The 21,537-nt window shown below is 41.3% G+C and overlaps 1 protein-coding gene across 3 annotated transcripts in view; it reads right to left on the reverse strand.

The window, feature by feature from the left end:
- The window catches only part of PKNOX2 (PBX/knotted 1 homeobox 2), a 394,029-nt gene extending 376,081 nt beyond the window's left edge, over window positions 1-17,948 (reverse strand). The window contains exon 1 of one of the 3 annotated variants that reach the window (XM_040431114.1): window positions 17,889-17,948. The gene's annotated coding sequence lies outside the window, so the exon portion shown is untranslated. The remainder of the gene's footprint in view (window positions 1-17,888) is intronic. The other 2 variants (XM_040431111.1, XM_040431113.1) reach the window with 2 other exon arrangements.
- Between the last annotated feature and the right edge of the window lie 3,589 nt (window positions 17,949-21,537).

A 21,537-nucleotide genomic window follows, 5' to 3' on the forward strand; every position in this document is an offset into this window, starting at 1 on the left:
AGGAATGGGATATCCAACGTAGCATGATATTTACAAACATAGGGGGAGATTGATCACTGGCTTTACACCAGAAACTAGCCTTACAGACTCACACATTTTGGCGCACCCACCATTTGCACCAAAAATTTTGATTTTTAGCTGTTCTGTGCTGATCATGCTACTTTATCAATCATGGTGCAGTTTGCCAACCCGTCACCCTCTTGGAGGTTTTTGTTAGGGAATTAACCCATTCCAATGCAATAGACAAAATCTGCAGACAAATCTGCATCAAAATCCTTGATAAAATCTGCATGCAGTGCATTATAAATCCTGCGTGTGCAATGGTAGATTATAATATGGGCCATTTGGTACATTTAAGTTGCAAGGCAGCAGCGGTGATGCCAACCTGAGTTCTTCTTTTTTTTTGGACCACTCACCCAAAAATCACTGACAGCCAACATTTATTACAGACAAATTGGAAAACTGCAATGAATGCTAATAATTATTGTAAGTAATACAGATCTACAGGTCAATATACTGATGTGAATGCATTAGAAGTCTTTAGTGTGAGACATCAAATTATGATAATTACAAACTCAATGACAAGGGACGGTCTCTGAGCACTGTTTAGAGATCAGCCAGGACGCAATCATAGACGGCTGCACGGTTACAGCCTGCAGTGTCCTATCCCCCGGCTGCAGTGATCTCTAGGGTTAGTGCACCATTGCTGGAACTAGTGGTCAACTTCCTGCTACAGCCTCGACAACACTGAAGCCTGAAGAGGTGAATAACCCGCTGAAGCCCAGACATTAAAAAAAACGGTACCTCTTCCACTGCCCTCCATCAGAGATTTGGACGTTAACTCTTTAGTCTCCAAAACCACCAGGGATTTGGATATAAATGCCTTTTCTGGCCTAGATCACCAGGGATACTGCCTTATTCTCTCCTCTGCCCTAGACCACCAGGAATTTGGACATTAACCCCCTCTCTGCCCTAGACCACTCAGGATACTGCCATTAACCACTTCTCTGTCCTACACCACCAGGGATACTGCCAATAACCCCCTTATCTGCTTTTTACCACCAGCCATTTGACTATTAAGCCTTTCTGTGCCCCAGACCACTGGTGATGCAGAAAATAACCCCTTCACTACTATAGACCTCCAGTGATAGTCTCATCAACCTCTTCTCTGCACTAGACAAGGAATTGTGTAATTAAGGTGGTGTTCGCATTTGTTAGGAGCCGCCATTGTAGATTCTGTGAAAATAGATGGACAGAATAGTGCTCCCTGACACAAAACATAGACACTATAATAGCCAATATGGTTCACTGGGTGGCATTTGTGTCATCATGCAGTGGACACGGCGCTTCCATGATATTTTATGTTCTGCTACTTCTGTCCTAGACCATACGAGATGCTGAGGATAATAATCCCCTTCTGTTTCTTATTTACACCCAAAATCTAAAAGGTCTGTCCCTGCCCTTCTTTTGCAGCTATAATTTGTTAAATTTGCACCAATCTCCGTGAGCTTTAGGATGGGTTTACACTATATTTTGGTGCTCCACAGCAAAGCTCACTTTTAGCACAATGCAGCAGATGAGATTTTTGTTTAGTTCTGGCAAATGTCCCTTAAACAGGTCCTAAGAAAAACAATGACTGATTCTTACTTGAAAAACGAAAAAAAATGATGGGACGGGTTTACAAAAACACTAGACTCACATGAGCATAATACAGACGTATTTTCCATCCACAATACTCTCATGTGTTACAGTCCGATTGCGGGTTTAACTGACCCAACCTCTTAGCATTATAGGGAACTAATAATACGTCTGTATTATGCTCGTCCATACTGTCTAATATTTGGACAACACAAACTGAGACCTGGCAGTACGCCAATACACCATCTAGCTATATGTCTATCCACCTCTGAGAAAATACAGTTGCCTATTCTTCCCTTTAGATCAGGGATGCTCAACCTACGGCCCTCCAGTTAAAAAAAAAAGAGACGGGTCCAGCTTCCAAATAACGTGGAATCCTTTAAATATTCAGTGCAGTAAAAACCATAAACATCCAGTTATACGCGTTTCGGATCTTAACAATACAGATCCTTACTCATGACAAGACAACTCCCACCATGCCCTGCTGTAGGGTGATAGCTGTCCAGGCATGCTGGGAGTTGTAGTTTTGCAACAGCTGGAGGGCCACAGGTTGGGCATCCCTGATCTAAAGGGAAGAAACTGCAACTGCAATTTTCCCAGAGGTGGATGCTCCTGCCCGACCAGTAAAAAAGCAGCACTCCAACTTCACGGTTTTTCACACTATTCCTTGAAGTGTTGCTAGCTATAACTTTTATAGTATGTAATGACTGTACCTATAAACAGTATTATAACATATACAATAATATACAGTATATACTAATTGTTGTCTCAAATATTTACTCAAAAAAAATCTATTTAAACCGTAAACTTTGTGATATGTTATTACACAAATTACTAATGACAAATGAGTCTTGCACATTATTCAGCAGTTTCTTTTACTGCGTGCCTTGGTTTACATAGCTTTTTTGAGTAAATATTTGAGACAACAATTAGTATATACTGTATATTATTGTATATGTTATAATACTGTATAAAGGTATGTCATTACATAATATTAAAGTTACACATAGCAACACATCAATGACTAGAAGCCCTCTTTTACAGTCAGTGTTTCTATTGCTAATAGAGATTAGCGAATTTCATATTTTGAAATTCGTTCACGCTTCGCTTGGTGGTAAAAGCAGAATTGCGTTATGGATTCTGTTACCACGGACCATAACGCAATTCTATGACGGAATGCATAACGGAATGCCTTTAGAGGCATTCCGTTATTAATTCCGTCATAATAGAAGTCTATGGATTGCAAAACGGATTTGTCCCGTTTCCGTTATGCAGGGGAGTCGACTCCTGCATAACGGAAACGGGACGGATCCGTTATGCAGCCCATAGACTTCTATTATGATGGAATGCCTCTAAAGGCATTCCGTTATGCATTCAGTCATAGCATTGCGTTATGGTCCGTGGTATCGGAATCCATAACGCAATACTGCTTTTACTACCAAATGAAGCATGAACGAATTTCATAACATGAAATTCCCTCATCTCTAATTGCTAATCATATCCTGTAATTTCTATGTTCTGCAGACTAGACAAAGGATTGTATATCACACTGTGTCAAACGTTATATTGGGGGTTTGCTCCATTTGGACAACCCCTGATTAGAACGAGACTACCCAACTTCTGTTATGGCAGTATGACATTTGAAGTTAAAGTCTATGTTTTGGATGCCCCATCTGACATGTAGTTAGTTTTGGAATATGATAGATGTATGATTTTATGAGAGAGAAAATCACAGAAAATAAAACATATGAGAAAAAACATGCAACTTGCTGTCGTGCAACTATGCCACTTGTCACAAAGTGAGAGGGACAGAATCCTTGAACTGAGAGACCTTGGTTTTACACTCCGGCAGATCACTACGCACCTAGGCCGAGATGTCAGCACTGTTTAATGTTGAGTATCCCTATGGTTGGGAGAACAACAATGAACTGGAATGACAGTAAGGCCCCTTGCAGACGAGCGTGTCCGGATTAGGTCCGGATGCGTCCCGATGCATTGCGGCAAACCCGCGCGAGTAGGAATGCAATTGCAGTCAGTTTTGACTGCGATTGCGTTCCGATGTTCAGTTTTTATCGCGCGGGTGCAATGTGTTTTGCACGCGCGTGATAAAAAACCGACTGTGGCACCCAGACCCGAACTTCTTTACAGAAGTTCAGGTTTGGGTTAGTTGTAATGTAGATGGTATTATTTCCCCTTATAACATGGTTATAAGGGAAAATAATAGCGTTCTGAATACAGAATGCATAGTACAATAGGGCTGGAGGGGTTAAAAAAAAAAAATAATAATAATAATTTAATAGGGCCTTTGATGACGTCACTGCGTTCATCACATGGTCCATCACCATGGTGATGGATCATGTGATGAGTGTAGTGACGTCATCAAAGGTCCTATTGCTCACAGATGAAGACAGAAGAGATGCCGGCTGTGCGAACAAGTGGATTAAGGAGAGTTAAATTATTTTTTTAACCCCTCCAGCCCTATTGTACTATGCATTCTGTATTCAGAATGCTATTATTTTCCCTTATAACCATGTTATAAGGGGAAATAATAATGATCGGGTCCCCATCCCAATCGTCACCTAGCAACCGTACGTGAAAATCGCACCACATCCGCACTTGCTTGCGATTTTCATGCAACCCCATTAATTTCTATGGGGCCTGCGTTACGTGAAAAACGCACAAAGAGGAGCATGCTGCGATTTTCACGCAACGCACAAGTGATGCGTGAAAATCACCGCTCGTGTGCACAGCCCCATAGAAATGAATGGGTCAGGATTCAGTGCGGGTGCAATGCGTTCAACTCACGCATCGCATCCGCGCGGAATACTCGCCCGTGTGAAAGGGGCCTAAGAGGTGCACAGAGGGAAACCACTACATGGACGAATCATCTGGTTAGAAGAATGGAGTGCAGTGGTCCATTCTGTACTGCAAGTGAAATTGAATGTCATATCCCAAGCCTAGGGCGGCAAACAGTGTCTACACAAACCATCAAACGGTATTTGCACAACACTGGGCTATGAGCCAGACGTCCAATTATAGGTGTTCCATCAACAACACACCACCGATCTAAAAGGCCATCATAGGGCACAGCAAGATGGCAATGGAGGCCGAAATAGATCATCTTCCGCAATGAGTCCTGCTTTTGTCTCAGATGCAATGATAGCGGAAGATTGGTCTGGAGACCACGTGGGCAACGTCATGAAGAGGGAACATCATACTGGTTCTACTCGCGGGATTATGATGTGGTATAATGTACTGTAGACGGATCCCTCTAGTCTTCATTTCAGGTACACTAACAGCTTGGTATTACATTGATTTGGTTGTGGAACAATTATTTCTCCAAAGTGTCCCATCAGCCATTTTTCAACAGGACAACACGGGACCGCATGTTGCTCATGCTACTGTGAGCAGCATGCCTGTCTAAAACATGCTGCCATGTGCTGCAGCATCTCCGGACTTGTCTTCCATAGGGCATATCTGGGATGTCATTGGTCGGCAATTAAAAAGGGAGCTGTCAGCAGCGGATCTTGATGATTTGTGTGCCCAACTGCATTCAGTGTGGCAGAACACTCCTCAGACAACTATTAACCGCCTCACGTCCGCCCATAGGATATAAACGTCCTATGGGTGGACGTCTATTTCTGACAGCACGTTTTAAAACGTCCTGTCAGAAATAGCAGCTGCACGCTAATCGTGCAGCTGCTGATCGGGTTGCCCGCTGTCAGTGACAGCAGGGCAACCCTAAGACAAGGCAGGGACAGTGCCCAGGTGTCCCTGCCTTCACGATCGCTGCAGACACAGCGCTGACCGCCGGGACCGGAGAGTGCAGGAGCTGTGTGAGGTCTCTCAGAGACCTCGATCAGCCCTGCACTGAGGCTGTACAGCGCTAGATTGCTGCTGTACAGCCTCTCTAGGGGTGCATTTGTCCTGTAACTGGGGCTACTATCTCAGCCCCAGTTACAGGAGAAATCAACTGTGAAAAAAAAAAGAAAAAGTGAAGCAAATGTCCCCCAGAGGTCTTGTATGACCTTATGGGGGACGAAAAGTGTAAAAAAAAATAAAAAAAATAAAGGGTTGAAAAAATAAAATAAAATAAAGTTTCACATGTAAAAAAAAAAAAAGTTCCCAAGTTAGGAATAAAAAAAAAAAAATTAAAATAGAAAAAATAAAGTAAAATAGACATATTTAGTATTGCCGCGTCCGTAAAAACCAGCTCTATAAAAATATCACATGACCTAACCCCTCAGATGAACACCGTAAAAAATAAATAAAAAAAACTGTGTCAAAACAAGCAATTTTTGTCACCTTGCATCACAAAAGGTGCAACACCAAGTGATCAAAAACGCGTATGTCCCACAAAATGGTACCAATAAAACCGTCACCTCATCCCGCAAAAAATGAGCCCCTACATAAGAAAATCTCTCAAAAAATAAAAAAACTATAGCTCTTAGAACATGGAGACACTAAAACATAATTTTTTGGGTTTCAAAAATGCTATTATTGTGTTAAAGTGAAACAAATAAAAAAAAGTATACATATTAGGTATTGCCGCGTCCGTAAAAACCAGCTCTATAAAAATATCACATGACCTAACCCCTCGGGTGAACACCGTAAAAAAAAAAAAAAAAAAAACTGTGTCAAAACAAGCAATTTTTGTCACCTTGCATCACAAAAGGTGCAACACCAAGTGATCAAAAACGCGTATGTCCCACAAAATGGTACCAATAAAACCGTCACCTCATCCCGCAAAAAATGAGCCCCTACATAAGAAAATCTCTCAAAAAATAAAAAAACTATAGCTCTCAGAACATGGACACATTAAAACATAATTTTTTGGTTTCAAAAATGCTATTATTGTGTAAAACTTTAATAAATGAGAAAAAGTATACATATTAGGTATCGCCACGTCCGTAACAATCTGCTCTATAAAAATGTCACTTGACTGAACCCCTAAGGTGAACGCTGTAAAAATAAATAAATAGAAACTGTGCTAAAACAACCAATTTTTTGGTCACCTTGCCCCATAAAGTGTTATATTGAATGATCAAAAAATCATATGTACCCAAAAATAGTACTAATAAAACTGGCACCTTATCCCCTAGTTTCCAAAATGGGGTCACTTCTTGGGAGTTTCTACTGTAAGGGTGCATCAGGGGGCTTCAAATGGGACATGGCATCTAAAAACCATGTGGAGTTCCTTTCCTTCTGCGCCCTGCCGTGTGCCCATACAGCAGTTTACGACCACATGTGGGGTGTTTCTGTAAACCGCAGAATCTGGGTAATAAATATTGAGTTTTGTTTGGCTGTTAACCATCGATGTGTTAGAGAAAAAAATTGATTAAAATGGAAAATCTGCCAAAAAAGTGAAATTTAAAAATTTGATCTCCATTTTCCTTTAATTCTTGTGGAACGCCTAAAGGGTTAACAAAGTTTGTAAAATCGGTTTTGAATACCTTGAGGGGTGTAGTTTCTACAATGGGGTCATTTATGGGGGTATCCACTATGTAGGCCCCACAAAGTGACTTCAGACCTGAACTGGTCCTTATAAAGTGGGTTTTGGCAATTTTCTTAAAAATTTGAAGAATTGCTTCTAAACTTCTAAGCCTTCTAACGTCCTAAAAAAATAAAATGACATTTCCAAAATGATGCCAACATAAAGTAGACATATGGGGAATGTTAAATAATAAATATTTTATGAGGTATCACTTTCTGTTTTAAAAGCAGAGAAATAGAAATTTAGAAAATTGCGATTTTTTTAAAATTTTTGGGTAAATTTGGGATTTTTTCATAAATAAAGGTGAAATATTTTGACTCAAATTTATGACTATCATGAAGTACAATGTGTCACGAGAAAACAATCTCTGAATGACTTGGATAAATAAAGGCGTTCCAAAGTTATTACCACATAAAGTGAGATATGTCCGTTTTGCAAAATTTGGCCTGGTCAGGAAGGGGGCAAAGGGCCCAGATGGGAAGTGGTTAACAACCTCATTGATAGTATGCCAAGCCATGCAAGTACGTGTATTTCTGTATTATGTATTCTTTAACATGTCTATCGATCCTGTGATTTCCATAATTGTACGACTTTTCCTTCTTGGTGCTGCAATTATAATGTCGAGTAGTACATTTTAGAGTTGTGATCTGGCTATAAAAACACAACCAAATCACAGAAAAGTCGCACATGACTTAGGGCTCATGCACACAAGTGTGTTTTTTGTTGCGGATCGGATACGCACACATCCATTTCAATGAGGCAGCAAACGATGTGGACAGCACATCGTGCGCTGTCCTCATCCGTATGTTTGTTCCGTGGTCCTATTTTTGTCCGGACAAGGATCGAACATTTGTGAAGGAGTGAAAAAAATATATGTCTGCAAGCTCTCGGCTGGTATCCTTGTTTTGTGGACCCGCAATCTGCGGACCACAAAACAGGCTACAGTCGTGTGCATGAGCCCTTACATTTTGGTTTATGATAGCAGAGTCACTTCAACCTGAAGGTGTTGTATTTTCTGTAACTGTTGTGTCACATTATGTTGCGTATCACATCATTAAACTATTGACGATTATTAGATGTCATGTCGCAATATGACATTGCAATCTTCCTGCCAAGCAACAGAGCCTTAGAGGGGTGTCATATATTTGTTTTGGAGGGAGCTTTTTTTGTTGTTTTGCTGCACTAATGACATTTCTTTCACCATTTTTTATGCGGCCATATGTTACTTTGACATCTATAGTGCAATAATGAAATGTACTAGATTTTTTTTTTGCATTGCATTTGAGTCGTTTTTTTGTTGTTTTTTTAAAGGAAACCTTAGGCTTTGTGCAGATTCCAATGTAATGTGTGTAAGTCCTCATGCACACGACCGTTGTGCATTTTGCGGTCCGCAAAACACGGATGGCGTCTGTGTGCGTTCAGCAATTTGCGGAACGGCACGGACAGCCATTGATATAACTGCCTATTCCTGTCCGCAAAACGGACAAGAATAGGACAGGTTATATTTTTTTGCAGACCACGGAACAGAGCAATGGATGCGGACAGCACGCAGAGTGCTGTCCGCATCTTTTGCGGACCAATTGAAGTGAATGGGTCCGCATCCAAGCCGCAAAAACTGCGGCTCGGATGCGGACCAAAACAACGTTCGTGTGCATGAGGCCTAAATATCACAATTTTGAAATAAAGAGTTGTGATAACTTTAGCATCCTCATTTTTTTCATTAATATTATTATTATTGCTTCTCATTTTCATTACAGGTTCTGTATTTTTGTCAGTAATACGGTTGTGCCTGACAAGTGTCCTTTAGTGCCCTTTTACCACCAAGTGCTACATTGGCAATCCGGGGCAAAATGACGTGTATTAGGCTCTGTTCAAACCTTTATTCTTCCTATACAGTTGTATACATCACCTGATGATATATCCTATGTGATATACACTTTTAACAGGATCCCCCTGGTATTTTAAAAGGAAATTTATCACCTATAATATTTTTCTGCCAGTTAAAACCAGGTAGAGGCATATATCCTTTTTTCTATGTTGTAGATTTTTATTTATTTATTCTAGGTTCCAAACATGATTATGGGGGCTGCCATCTTCCATGAGCTGTTTACAGCAGCCACCATGGGCCATAGACACAATGTATAGGAAGGGACCTCACTGACTTCAATAGGCAACATTTATAGACATGCTCTGTGACCAGTGCAGAAATCAGGAGGGAGTAGATAAGCTGTGATATCACCTATTGTGAATAGTGGCTCATGTGTTATCGATATATAGGTGTTATCGGTCATTGTAATCCTGCTTCTGATAATGATATAACTGCTGAAAAGTGATCTGTATAGACCAAGAAGTCGCTCCTATTGATAGGCTTTGTGGCCAGTGTAAAAAAAACTGCAGAATTTTCAGTTTTTTTTAATTTCTTTTTTATATATGTAGATGTTGACATGGACCACCAAATTCATTATAAATATGTTTCACATAAAAATGTGAATTAAAAAATAGGTAATTTTCTGATCATACACTCGCTTTAAAAGTCTAGTTGGCTACACTTTTCTAGACAACATACTGTATACCACATTTCCCAGCATATACAACGAAACACAGAAAAAAGGAAGTGTGAACGTAGCCTTAAAATGTATTCCAGTTCTTATCTTTTACAATAAAGTAGCATTGCACGACACTTTACATCACCATATTTTTATTAGGAGAATATTGTCCATTGTATATTTATAACAATTGACCCAGATAATCAAAAGGACATTTCTTGTAGCTCATAAAAATATAAGGAGTTAAAAATCATTGTGAAATACTTGGTCCCCAGTCAATTCATATTCAGACAAATATTTTAGCACAATGACTACTCTTTTTAGACATTGGATTCTTGCAAAACCCACAGCGGGGGTCCATGGTAGAATCCAGGTTCTAGCTATACAGACCCTTATGGAAACTGTTATGGATATGAAGGCATCTTTTTGTACATGAGGACACCTGTGTTCAAGAGTGAACATGAGCGGTGGCCACCGCAGGAACCATAAAAAGAAACATTCATCATCTAGATGTACCATAATTCTCTTGGGACAAATCATCTGTGAAAGCTGAACATTTTGGTGAATGTACATTGCACCAAATCCTCATCAGAACTATAAATCATAGTATTTGGGGTAAATCAGGAAACGTACAATCCTTCTTATATCCAAAGTTTCCATATGGAGGTCTTCCTGCCACCTTTGAGCATCTACCCATGAAGAGGGAAGGGTGTTATAAGGTCAGTTATGGAGAATTTTCACAAATCCTACCCATCTTAACTCGCATCATTCAGCCAGCAGTTACCTAATGTATATAGCCAGCCTTTCTCAAGCAGAACAAAATATGTATTTTAGAAGAGTCAAATCAGAGACATGATCTCATTCCCATTCAAATGCGGCAGTCGTTCAAGCAAAACTTCCAAAGAATATACATGAACTCAATATTTAGTTTGGTTGATTAGGACAAAAATCTTCCATCTCTGCACAAGTCTAATCATCACCCAGAGAAGACTTTGAGGTTATTCCCTATAAGTCAGTCAACTAATCATAATCGTTAAGATGTTTTTTTCCATTTTTGACCATAAAGTCAACCGTTCACGGACGCAAACGTTGCAGAAATCATGCAGTGTGCACTTCCATTGAGAACAGGGCTTAAAGGTTATGTACATCTTCGGGGGCAATTTTTTTTTTTTATGATTGCATTTTACTCATTTTGGGTTAAAAATTATATTTTCAATTGGTCTTTATTTTTTTTTTTAAATGAGCCATTCTGGCACAAAGGATTAACATTTTTTTTTAGCTGTGTGAATGTACTTTTTACTTTCACTTAGCGCCAGTCATCTAATAAACCTTATTACTAAATTAGCAAAAGACCATAAACACTTTTTTAAGCCACATTCTCATCAGTAAGGCCTCTTGCACACGAACGTGTGCGCCCCGTGGCCGTGCTGCGGCCCACAAATTGTGGGCCGCAATGCACGAACACCCATCGTGGGGCAGCCGCAGCAGATCGCGGACCCATTCACTTTAATGGGTCTGCGATCCGGCTGTTCCGTAAAAAGATAGAACATGTCCTATCTTTTTGCGGAACGGAAGTACGGGACGAAACCCCACGGAAGCACTCCATATTCCTTTCATAGAGTTCCGTTCCGCATCTCCGGACCCATTGAAGTCAATGGATCCGCATCCGTGATGCGAAATGCACACGGAACAGTGCCCGCGTATTGCGGATCCGCAAATGCGGTCAGCAATACGGCCTCGGAGCGCACACGTTCATGTGCAAGAAGCCTAATATAGAAATTGAGCTATAATTAGTGTTTATAAGGTCAGAGATAAGGAGCCGTCAGTGTAGCTGCCTGATGGAACAGAGTAAAAACTCAGATCCTGCTACTAGATAAACTCTAGGCTTCACAAAGACAGTGGTTCAAAATTTTTTATAAAGACAAATTGAAAAAAATAAGATTTTTTTGCTCAAAATGAGTACAATGCAATAATATAAACGGCCCCAAAGGTGAACATAGCTTTTAAAGTGGTTATGTCATGCTTAATGTATTAAATTAATATTATCATATAGTACATGACAATCTCTTTATAACAAAGCTAGAACCAGCCCTGTACCTCACATGGGTCCAGAGCTCTCCCCATTCATTGCTCCAATTGCTCTTCTAGATTTTCTTTAGGCTGTCAGCTCAGAGGGCATGTCCTTTCTCAAGGGGGTGTCTTTTCTGCTGCAGCTCTATCCCTGTAGCGGTCACAGCTTCTAACAGTAAGGACTTGTTCACACGACCGTACAGCTTTTTCAGTGTTTTGCGGGCCATTATTAACGGATCCATTTTTTGTTTCAGTAGTGTTTCCGGTTCCGTTTTTTCCGTATGGCATATAGAGTATACAGTAATTACATAGAAAAAATTGGGCTGGGCATAAAATTTCCAATAGATGGTTTGAACAATAAATAAAGCTAGATCCATTTGTTGATAAGAACTAATATTTTGACTCGAACAAAAAAAAAAAAAGTATTTTAAAGTTCTTAATCAGATGATACAGGCAATTAAAAACATGGGACAAATGCATCCCTTGGTCAGTCCTCAAAGGGTTAAAAGGGGGGGGGGGGGGGTCCGACACCCACATCACCTGTGCTCCTGTGACCACTGCAGCCTTCTCCATGCTTAACAAGCACAGCGCCGTACATTGCATAGTGGCCGTGCTTGGTATCACATCTCACCCCATTCACTTCTATGGGGCTGAGCTGCGCCTAGGCCACGTGACCGATGAATGTTACGCTCACAAAGCCTAGAAAAAGCTGAAGAATGCTGTGGCACTACTGTGAGCACCACTGCCTTCTCAAACACTGATTGGCGGGGGGCCTGGGTGTTGGACCCCCATGATCAGATACTGATGTCCTATCCAGAGGATAGTTCATCAGTATTAGGGCCCATTCACACCACTGTATTTATGGGTCTGCAAAATTGCGGAATGGAAGCGGACCATTCATTTCAATAGGGCCTTATAAGATAAGGACATCCCTACTCCTGCTCCGCGGCCTGGCATTTCTATCTTAGGGCCGGCCATGTGCATTCCGCAAGATGCGGTATCTGTGCTTTGTGGATCCGCAATTTGCGGACTGAATTGATACTTACAGTCTCGGAAAAAAAAACTTTAAGCTCCTGATGGTGGCTAGTGTTCTCCCGGAGCTACCATGTCATAGAAGTACAGGTCATTAGAATCTCTCCTTCTTTTCTCCAGGACACTGAGATATGGGCTGCTGTAAGCAGGGTCCTACTAATACACAGGCAGGTATTTCCAGCTCAGAAACTTTTCCTCTACCTCCTCATCTATGTCCATAAATTCATTTATTTTCTCTTTACGTTAACACATAGAGGACGCAGCTCTTCGATTTGTACAAAAGGCGATTTCATAATGTCCCCACAGCTCCAATCCAATACCCGAGCCGTATTAAACAGTCCAATATTTCAGGACATAACTATACAGGGGAGGAGGTCAGACTGGTAAACCTGTGCGATAAGCTTCTGCTTTGGTTTAATGACTTGTGCTGGTTTAGTTTGCATTGCCAGCGGCGGCTGAATAGTCGGCTACAACCGGTCATATTGTGCCTCTGTACGGCAGGAACTGCACCCGGGAGACTAGATCACTGCTCTCATTCCTCTCGTTTCTAAGACGCTAGACTATCCGAGTCCTGGAAATAGAGCAAGGATTACACACAAAGAAATAGCAGGCCCAGAGGAAAGAATAATGGCCTGTAACCCTATGTGTTCCACTCCACCGCCAATCCTTTCAATCCCTAACAAGAATGTGGAACATTTTGCTGTCGCCCACATACAACAACCTATAGTTTTATTCTTTATAACCACGATTTCATTTCTGATGGATAACAGGAACGGTTGATTCATTTTCCTACAGCCATGGCAACCATAGTACTGGCAGATGTAACTATATATATATATATATATATATATATATATATATATATATATTTATTTATTTTTTTACGTAGTTTACGCATTTTTTTTTAATTACTTTTGAGCCATGTTTCAATGATGTCATATCAGCAGTTAGTGTGACGCGGAGACTTAGAAGTCTAGGCGTCCGGTATCGGTCCACATTATATGACTAACGGTAAGTACTTGATCTCAGGGTACACATTGTGGACGCGTTACACCGAGACATGATCCGTCTCCTGCAACTTCACTGGATTCTTTAAAATGTCACATATTATTTCTAAAAATAGAAGCCACCAACGTACCTCTATTAGGGTAAATGCACACGTTCAGGATTTATGCGAGGACAATCCGCACTGAAATCTGCAGGTGTTTGCAGGGAAATCCGTGCGGTCAATCCGCATGAACCGGTGCGGATTTGCATGCGGATTTTACGCATGCGGATCCCCCCCCCTCCCATTGAAGTGAAAGGAGAAAATCTGGACAGGAAAAATAAAATAAACTGACATGCTGCGGATTTTAAAATCTGCACCGTACGTCAAAATCCGCGTGGAAGAATTCTGCATCGTGTGCATGAGAATTTCAAATTCTCACAGAATACAATGTACATGACCTACAGTGCGGATTTTCCACGCGGAAAATCCGCACGCAATCCTGATCGTGTGCATTTACCCTTAGATGTACGCAAAGCTTTTAGATCTGGAATCACCTCGAAACATTGTGTCTAGCCCAAAAGTGTCCAATGATAATGCCGTAATCTATAGATTCATGTATACTGCACGGTACGTCACAGAAGGACTGTACCAAGCAAGGGCTTCAAATTCTTCATTCATACACATCTCTCTGAAGATATTCCTTGCCACCTACAGCACTGTCTTTTACTTTGTCATTTTTAGGGTCCATACACACATGAATTTGGCACTGGTGGTTTTTTTACCACTTCGGCTGCTTTTGCGGCTTTTTTGAACGCAGTGTGTCTTACCATTAGTGTTTTCTTCATGGCATTTTTCCCTATAGAGAAGGTGATGGCAAAACACCTGAAAAATGGCAAGAGCTCCAGCATGCTGCGCTATTGAAAAGAATCTAGAAAGTTATAAAATGCCGCCTATGATGAACAATGAAAAAAACCACCAGTAGCAAATAAAATTGAAAAAAACTTGAGTGTCCTGTTTTTGATATTTCCCATATACTTCCAGCTAGTGGTTTTGCAGGAAAAAAGTGCCACTAAAAACACAAAAGTGCAGAAAAATGCCAGAAAACTTGTGAAAGCAGTTAAACTGTCGTATCTGTATTATGAGAGACAGGTAAGCGCCTGGCAGAAAAGGATGGACCTTGTAGTTCTCCAACAAGGGCAAAGGCACATAAACGTATGGCTATAGGAAGTGTAATATTTTAATACTTAGATATTTTTTTACTTTTTAAATCATTGAATGTCGAACACTTATTTTTTTCAATTTTTTTAATAAACTTTTTTTAAAAATTTTTACAAGTTACATGAGAGTCACCTACTGGTCGCTGTCATTTTTTCTGGGAGAAATAATATCAAAAGTAAGAAACATAAACTATGAACGCCAACAGAGTATTGGTCTGAGGCTCGCCTTCTACTGCCCTCAGAGCATGCTGAGACTTGTAGTCTCAAGCAGCCTCAGATCCCCCAGTTTTAGAGCTTCTTCCATATCACAACTTCTAATAAGGCCTCCTTCTGCTAACATTTGGGGTTCAACAGACTGCACTGAAGCTATACACAAGACTCCCAAATGGATGAGAACAAAAGACTCTTAAGCTAAAATAACAGGATAGCCTTGCACCTATGACATTTAACAAACTCCATCTACTTACTAGCTTCATTATACAATACGAACCTCTGAATCCTATTGTAATAAATGCGTCAGGCCCTAATTCTGATCATGGACTGAATGATTTATATTTCTAGGCCACCGTGCCTATATTATTTCCCACTAGCGTGTTTGCAGCTTTCATGCACTTTGTAATTTACTCTCTCCAACGCCAGAAAGCTCAGTCCTGCGTCCACCCTCAATGAGACGAGGCACTTTTGTATAATGTATTATTCCAACTCATTAGCCTCATTGGCGTATCAGTGGCACGGTAATCCTACATAATGCCACCCATGTAGCCTGCAGACAAAGTGCTCAGAGCCCAAGTGTAAACTGATAAACAGGGAAAAGTTTGGGATTTTCTTTTCCCCCCCCCCGGCTGCTCACACATTGCAGCTGCTTTAAGAGCAAAATTAGGTAGGACATTCTCCTGTATCAGAACAGAACCATCCAGATCTCCGCAACCCCCTCCCCTCCCAACAACAGATGTAACCAAGTCCACGGCTACACAACACTGTTTCCTTCCTTCTTAATTGCTACAATTAAAATCCTCGGGAAAAAAAAAATGATTACCACACTACCCATCTGTAGAATGCAAATGAAAGCCATTTACTCTGTGTATTATCACAAATTAAAACCACCGTCTTACAAAAAAAATGGCGTTAAGTAGGATATAGGAAGACAACTTTGCAACGGATAATAATTTATTGCTCAGCCCCACACACTGGGGGGGGGGGGGGCAGGGGCCTTCGCGTTACTTGCTTTGCTTCTTAGCATTATTGGTTATTTTGACCCCCTCAAAAAAAGTTGGGTAAGAAATTGCAACCTGTCGCTTCCATATATTGTCATGAACGTGTCAAGGCCATCCGCAGAACTTGATAATGCGCCCTCTGCCTTTTATTATGACCAATTTTGTATTGGCAATAAAGTGCGGCTGACGCAGAATCAATACCGAGGAGATCATGGGACGTGACAGCGCGCCGATAATTACTCAAACTAACGGCACCTTTTCCCATTTCGGGCCTTTATTGCTATAAATCACTGCAGCGCAGAAGAAAATACAGGCCGTCCTCTTAATATTATTTACATGATAATATCAACTCAATAAAATGGACTTAAAATTAACTTAAAAGAAAAAAAAAAAAAGATCGAGAAAGCAGTTGCAGCCTCTGAAAGCACATTTAAGTAAGGAAAGTTGAAACCGCTCAGTATGGGATTAGTCAGACTTAATTAAAACAACATGACAGCCTCCCAAATGCCTCAACAGACGATCTGGACTCTCAGAGCAATGAGTAAAAGCCTACGCTTAAAAACATTGGAATAAAGTCCAAGGCGAGAAAAAAAAAAAAGAAAAGGCAAACACATCGCCGAAATAACCAGGCAGAAGCAAAGTGTCCCCCAACATATAAAGAGGCAAATACATCCCCGAAATAACCGAGCAGAAGCAAAGAGTCTCCCCCCCCCCCCTCATATATAGGGAAACATCCGCTTCCCAAGAATCCACTCTACACAAGGATGTAGATGTATGCAAATGACAGAGACGCAAACATCACACTCTGAATAATTCAAGACCTCACACACCTCGTCCCCGGCTTCCTAGACTCTGAAATGGGTTTATTAATAGGAGTAACACAAGCCCAATAATGAGCTCTTCAGCCCACGGCGAGCGGGGACGTGCACGGTGAAAGCAAGAGACATCAACGCATCTCCACTCCAAGCATCGCACGTCTTACTGCTCCGTAACTTCAAGATCCATCTCGGGGGAAAAAAAACAAAAAAAAAAAAACGAAGCCACGAGAATAAGCCCCCCAATACACATACACAATACGCACAACCCAGCAAATCACAGCCGTCAGTAGTGCAGCCTCTCCGGCGTGGTCTGTCCTTACAAAGGGAACAAGTCCCAGCCAATAGATGACATGTCGAGAAAATGAAATATGAAAAAGAATATAAAAAATAAAAAATAAAAAATTATATTAAAATAAATAATAATAAAAAAACAAAAAAAAAAAAGTCCAGTAGGTGTATTAAATACTAAAAATGTCTATTAAAATCAAGCTTATAGAGAGAGAGAGGGATATGCACAGTATGTGATTTCTAAAAACGTGTACGGAAAACGATGTAAAACGCATTCCTGTCCCCGCATGTATGTAAATGTGCGCACATGTAGGGAGAGTCCTATGTGCGGGCAGGGATCGCATTAGCAGCTGAGGTTGCCCTGTGTTGCCGCCTCCTCCTCCTCCTGTGCCCTGTCTGGATGGAGAGCTCCGGCTATGGGACTGGAAGAAGAAAAAAAAAAAAAAAAAAAAAAAAAAAGAGAGAGAGAGAGAGGCGCACGCTGCAATGAGAGCGCACACACAGGCTGCAAGCAACAACAGCGACGGCAGCAGCCCGCAGCCTGGAAAGCAGCTCCTGACATTGAGAATGAATGACAGCTTACCTGAGTGCCAATCTTCATCAGACTGACACTGGCGTGACAGCACAGCCTATACTTCCCAGCAAAGGCTGTGACGTCACTGGAGGGGGGTCCGAGCACACGCCCCCTCTACTTCTTTTGCTTTTGGCTTTACAAGGTGGCTGTTTATTGTTAGACGATTTGCGCCATCTAGTGGACAGCCGCAGATCTCATCCCTCGCCCGCATTCCTGGAGTTGTGACAGCTGGTAATAAAATGACTCCAGATATTGGATCCCATGGACGAAATGGATCAGGAAACGTGAAATCGCCCAACGTTTATCCCTCATAAGCGGCTGTTCACATCTCGTTTTTGCTGTACGTTTGTAAACAAAACAAAAAAAAAAAACGTATGGCTTGACGTACCCATAGACTATAACTGGGCAAACGCAGTTCCAAAGTTCATAGTTTTGACTCTGTTTGTCGCTGTTTATGTTTCTGTACTTTTTTTTGCAGGACTGAATACGGGCTCATGCACACAAACGTATTTTCTTTCTGTGTCCGTTCCGTTAGGTTTTTTTGCGGACCGTATGAGGAACAATTCGTTTCAATGGGTCCGCAAAAAAAAACGGAAGTTACTCCGTGTGCATTCCACTTCCTTCCATAGCAATAGAACACGTCCTATTATGGTCCGCATTACTGACAAGGATAGGACTGTTCTATTAGGGGCCGGCTGTTCCGTTTCACAAATGCGGAATGCACACGGACGTCATCCGTATTTGTTACGGATCCGTGTTATGCGGACTGCAAAATACATCCGGCCGTGTGCGTGAGCCCTAAGGGTGGGTTCACATCACGTTTTTAGCCTCCGTTTGATGTATGCATTAGACAAAAAAAGGATACAAACACGCAGCACACCGCGTTCTTGTATCCTGCAGAGTCCGGGAAAACAAAGTATAAGTTCTTTTTTAGGCCACTTCCACACTCGCGTTTGGTGCGGATCCGTCATGGATCTGCACAAACGCATCCATTCAGATAATACAACCGTCTGCATCCGTTCAGAACGCATCCGTTTGTATTATCTTTAACGTAGCCAAGACGGATCCGTCAATGGAGGACTGTGCAGGATAAAAGAATGCGGTGTGCTGCGATTTTGTTTCCGTATACGTCAGACAGAGGCATAAAACATAATGTGAACCCCCCCCCCTTACACAATACATTTCCATCCGTTAAACGTATCCATTTTTTTCAGATAATGCCTTCAAATCTTCAACTAAAAAAATAAAAAATAAAAAAAAGGTTTCACAAAAACATATACGAAAAAAAAAAAAAAGATAGATAACCACAAAATTGCACTTTTGTATATTTTTCTTTTACGGTATGTCTAAACATATCTGCCTGACGTATAGCAAAAATGAGTAACCCCTTAGTTGCCAATTCGCACTGAGAATTTGTTAGACTTGTGTGTGCTGGTTGATTACTTCATGCATAGGGGGGACTGAAAAAAAGAGGAATTCCTGGACATTTTCTTGTGTGAGAAGATTTCCGTTATCCTGAGGATTCATATTCTATAATACATGGTGCAGTACATGACCCAGAAATCTATAACGTGAGCCCCATAAGGAATTCAGGTCAATGTAGACGCAGAGAATAGCTAACATATGTAAATTCTCTGCATCGGCAGAACTGGAATGAATGCACAAACCTGTGTTGGTTAAAGTTTTGACACAGTGGGGGAGATTTATCAAACTGGTATAAAGTAGAACTGGCTTGGTTGCCCATAGCAACCAATCAGAGTCCACCTTTTATTTTCTAAAGGAGCTGTCAAAAATGAAAGGGGGAATTTGATTGGTTGCTATGGGCCAGTTCTACTTTACACCAGTTTGATAAATCTCCCCCAGTGCCTTCTTCCCATATATAATTGAATAGTGTTGATCGCGAATAATCTAATCACAAATTTTTATTGCAAATATCGGAACTTCGAGAATTCATGAAGATGTAGAACATAGTGTTATATATTCGTAATCGCGAATATTCTATATTTTTTTTCATCAGTAACCTCCCTTTTTGCTTGTGGGCCAATGAGAAGGCTGTAATGTCTTTGTCAGAGCTTAGCAGCATCCCTAGTAACCAATAGGAAAGTTGCCTACCCCTTACTATATAAGAACCTCCCCAGCAGCCATTTTCTGCAGTTTTATATATATAATACAGATAGTTAGTGGGAGATAGTCAGTGTAGGATAGATCCTGATATAGTGTAGCTGATAGGTTCCCGTGCAGGGTGTTAGGTAGTGTGATAGGAATTACTGTTTCTCTGCTGTCCATACATACATGCTACAGACATAGGGCTCGTTCACACGACCGTTGGTGTCCCGTTCCCGTATTGCGGACCGCATTTGCGGATCCGCAATACACGGGCACCGTTCCGTTCTCATTCCGCATCACGGATGCGGACTCATTCATTTCAATGGGTCCGCAAATCCGGAGATGCGGAATGGAAGCATGGAACGGAACACTACGGAAGCACTACGGAGTGCTTTCTGGGGTTCCGTTCCATGCCTCCGCACCGCAAAAAGATAGAACATGCTCTATCTTTTTGCGGAACAAAGGGATCGCGGACCCATTCAAGGGAATGGGTCTGTGATCCCCATGCGCCCGCCCCACGGAAGGTGCCCGTGCATTGCAGACCGCAATTTGCGGTTCACAGCCCGGGCACGGGACACCAACGGTCATGTGAACGAGCCCATAGGGGGAAATTTATCAAAACTGGTGTAAAGGAAAACTGGCTTAATTGCCCATAGCAACCAATCAGATTCCATCTTTCATTTTCCAAAGGAGCTGTCCAAAATGAAAGGAGGAATCTGATTGGTTGCTATGGGCAACTGAGACAGTTTTCCTTTACACCAGCCTTGATAAATCTCCCCCATAGGGCTGTGATATCACAACAATACTTAGTGCACCAAATCAGTAATATCTACTCAGACCCGATAAAAACTATTTAGTTCCAGTCTGTTGTATAAGATTTACCGCAGCGATTCCCAAAAAGTGAAGGGGGCACAAATCACAGTTCAGTCAATGCGTTTATCTGGGACCGCGCGTTCCCAATCCAGAAGAATGATAGTATTGATAGTGGGTCCTGATAAATTGCCTATGTTCTTAAAATTGGAAGGGTCGAGCTTGAAGAGGTTTTCATTCTTCTGGATAGGAAACGTGCGGTCCCTGAGAAAATGTGAAGTTGCATGTATTGCGCAAAAAAAAAGTGCATTATTAGTGCTGATTTGCGCAATCGCGAAAATAATGACTGGAGATCACGAATTCTAGAATTCGCTAATTTATTGCAAACAATTCGCGAAATATTGCGAAAACGAATATTGCCTATGCCGCTCATCACTATAATTGAAGACACCAGTTATATTGTCAAAAGCCTTCATAGTTACATAGGTAATACAGTTGAAAAAAGACCCTCATGCCCATCAAGTTCAAGGGATAGGTGGGGATGTGCATTAATAATGTCATTTAATTCATCTAAACCTTTTTTTTAAACTGACCACGGTACCTGCTGTGACCATATCCTGAGGTAGACTATAGTGAGATGGGGAAACAGCCCTCTTTGAACACTGTTTGTGTAAATTAAGGGGGTTGTCTCATCATAGACAATGGGGGCATATCACTAGTATATGCCACCATTGTCCTATAG

Source organism: Bufo bufo, chromosome 1, assembly GCF_905171765.1.
Source record: "Bufo bufo chromosome 1, aBufBuf1.1, whole genome shotgun sequence".
Taxonomy (NCBI): Eukaryota; Metazoa; Chordata; class Amphibia; order Anura; family Bufonidae; genus Bufo; species Bufo bufo.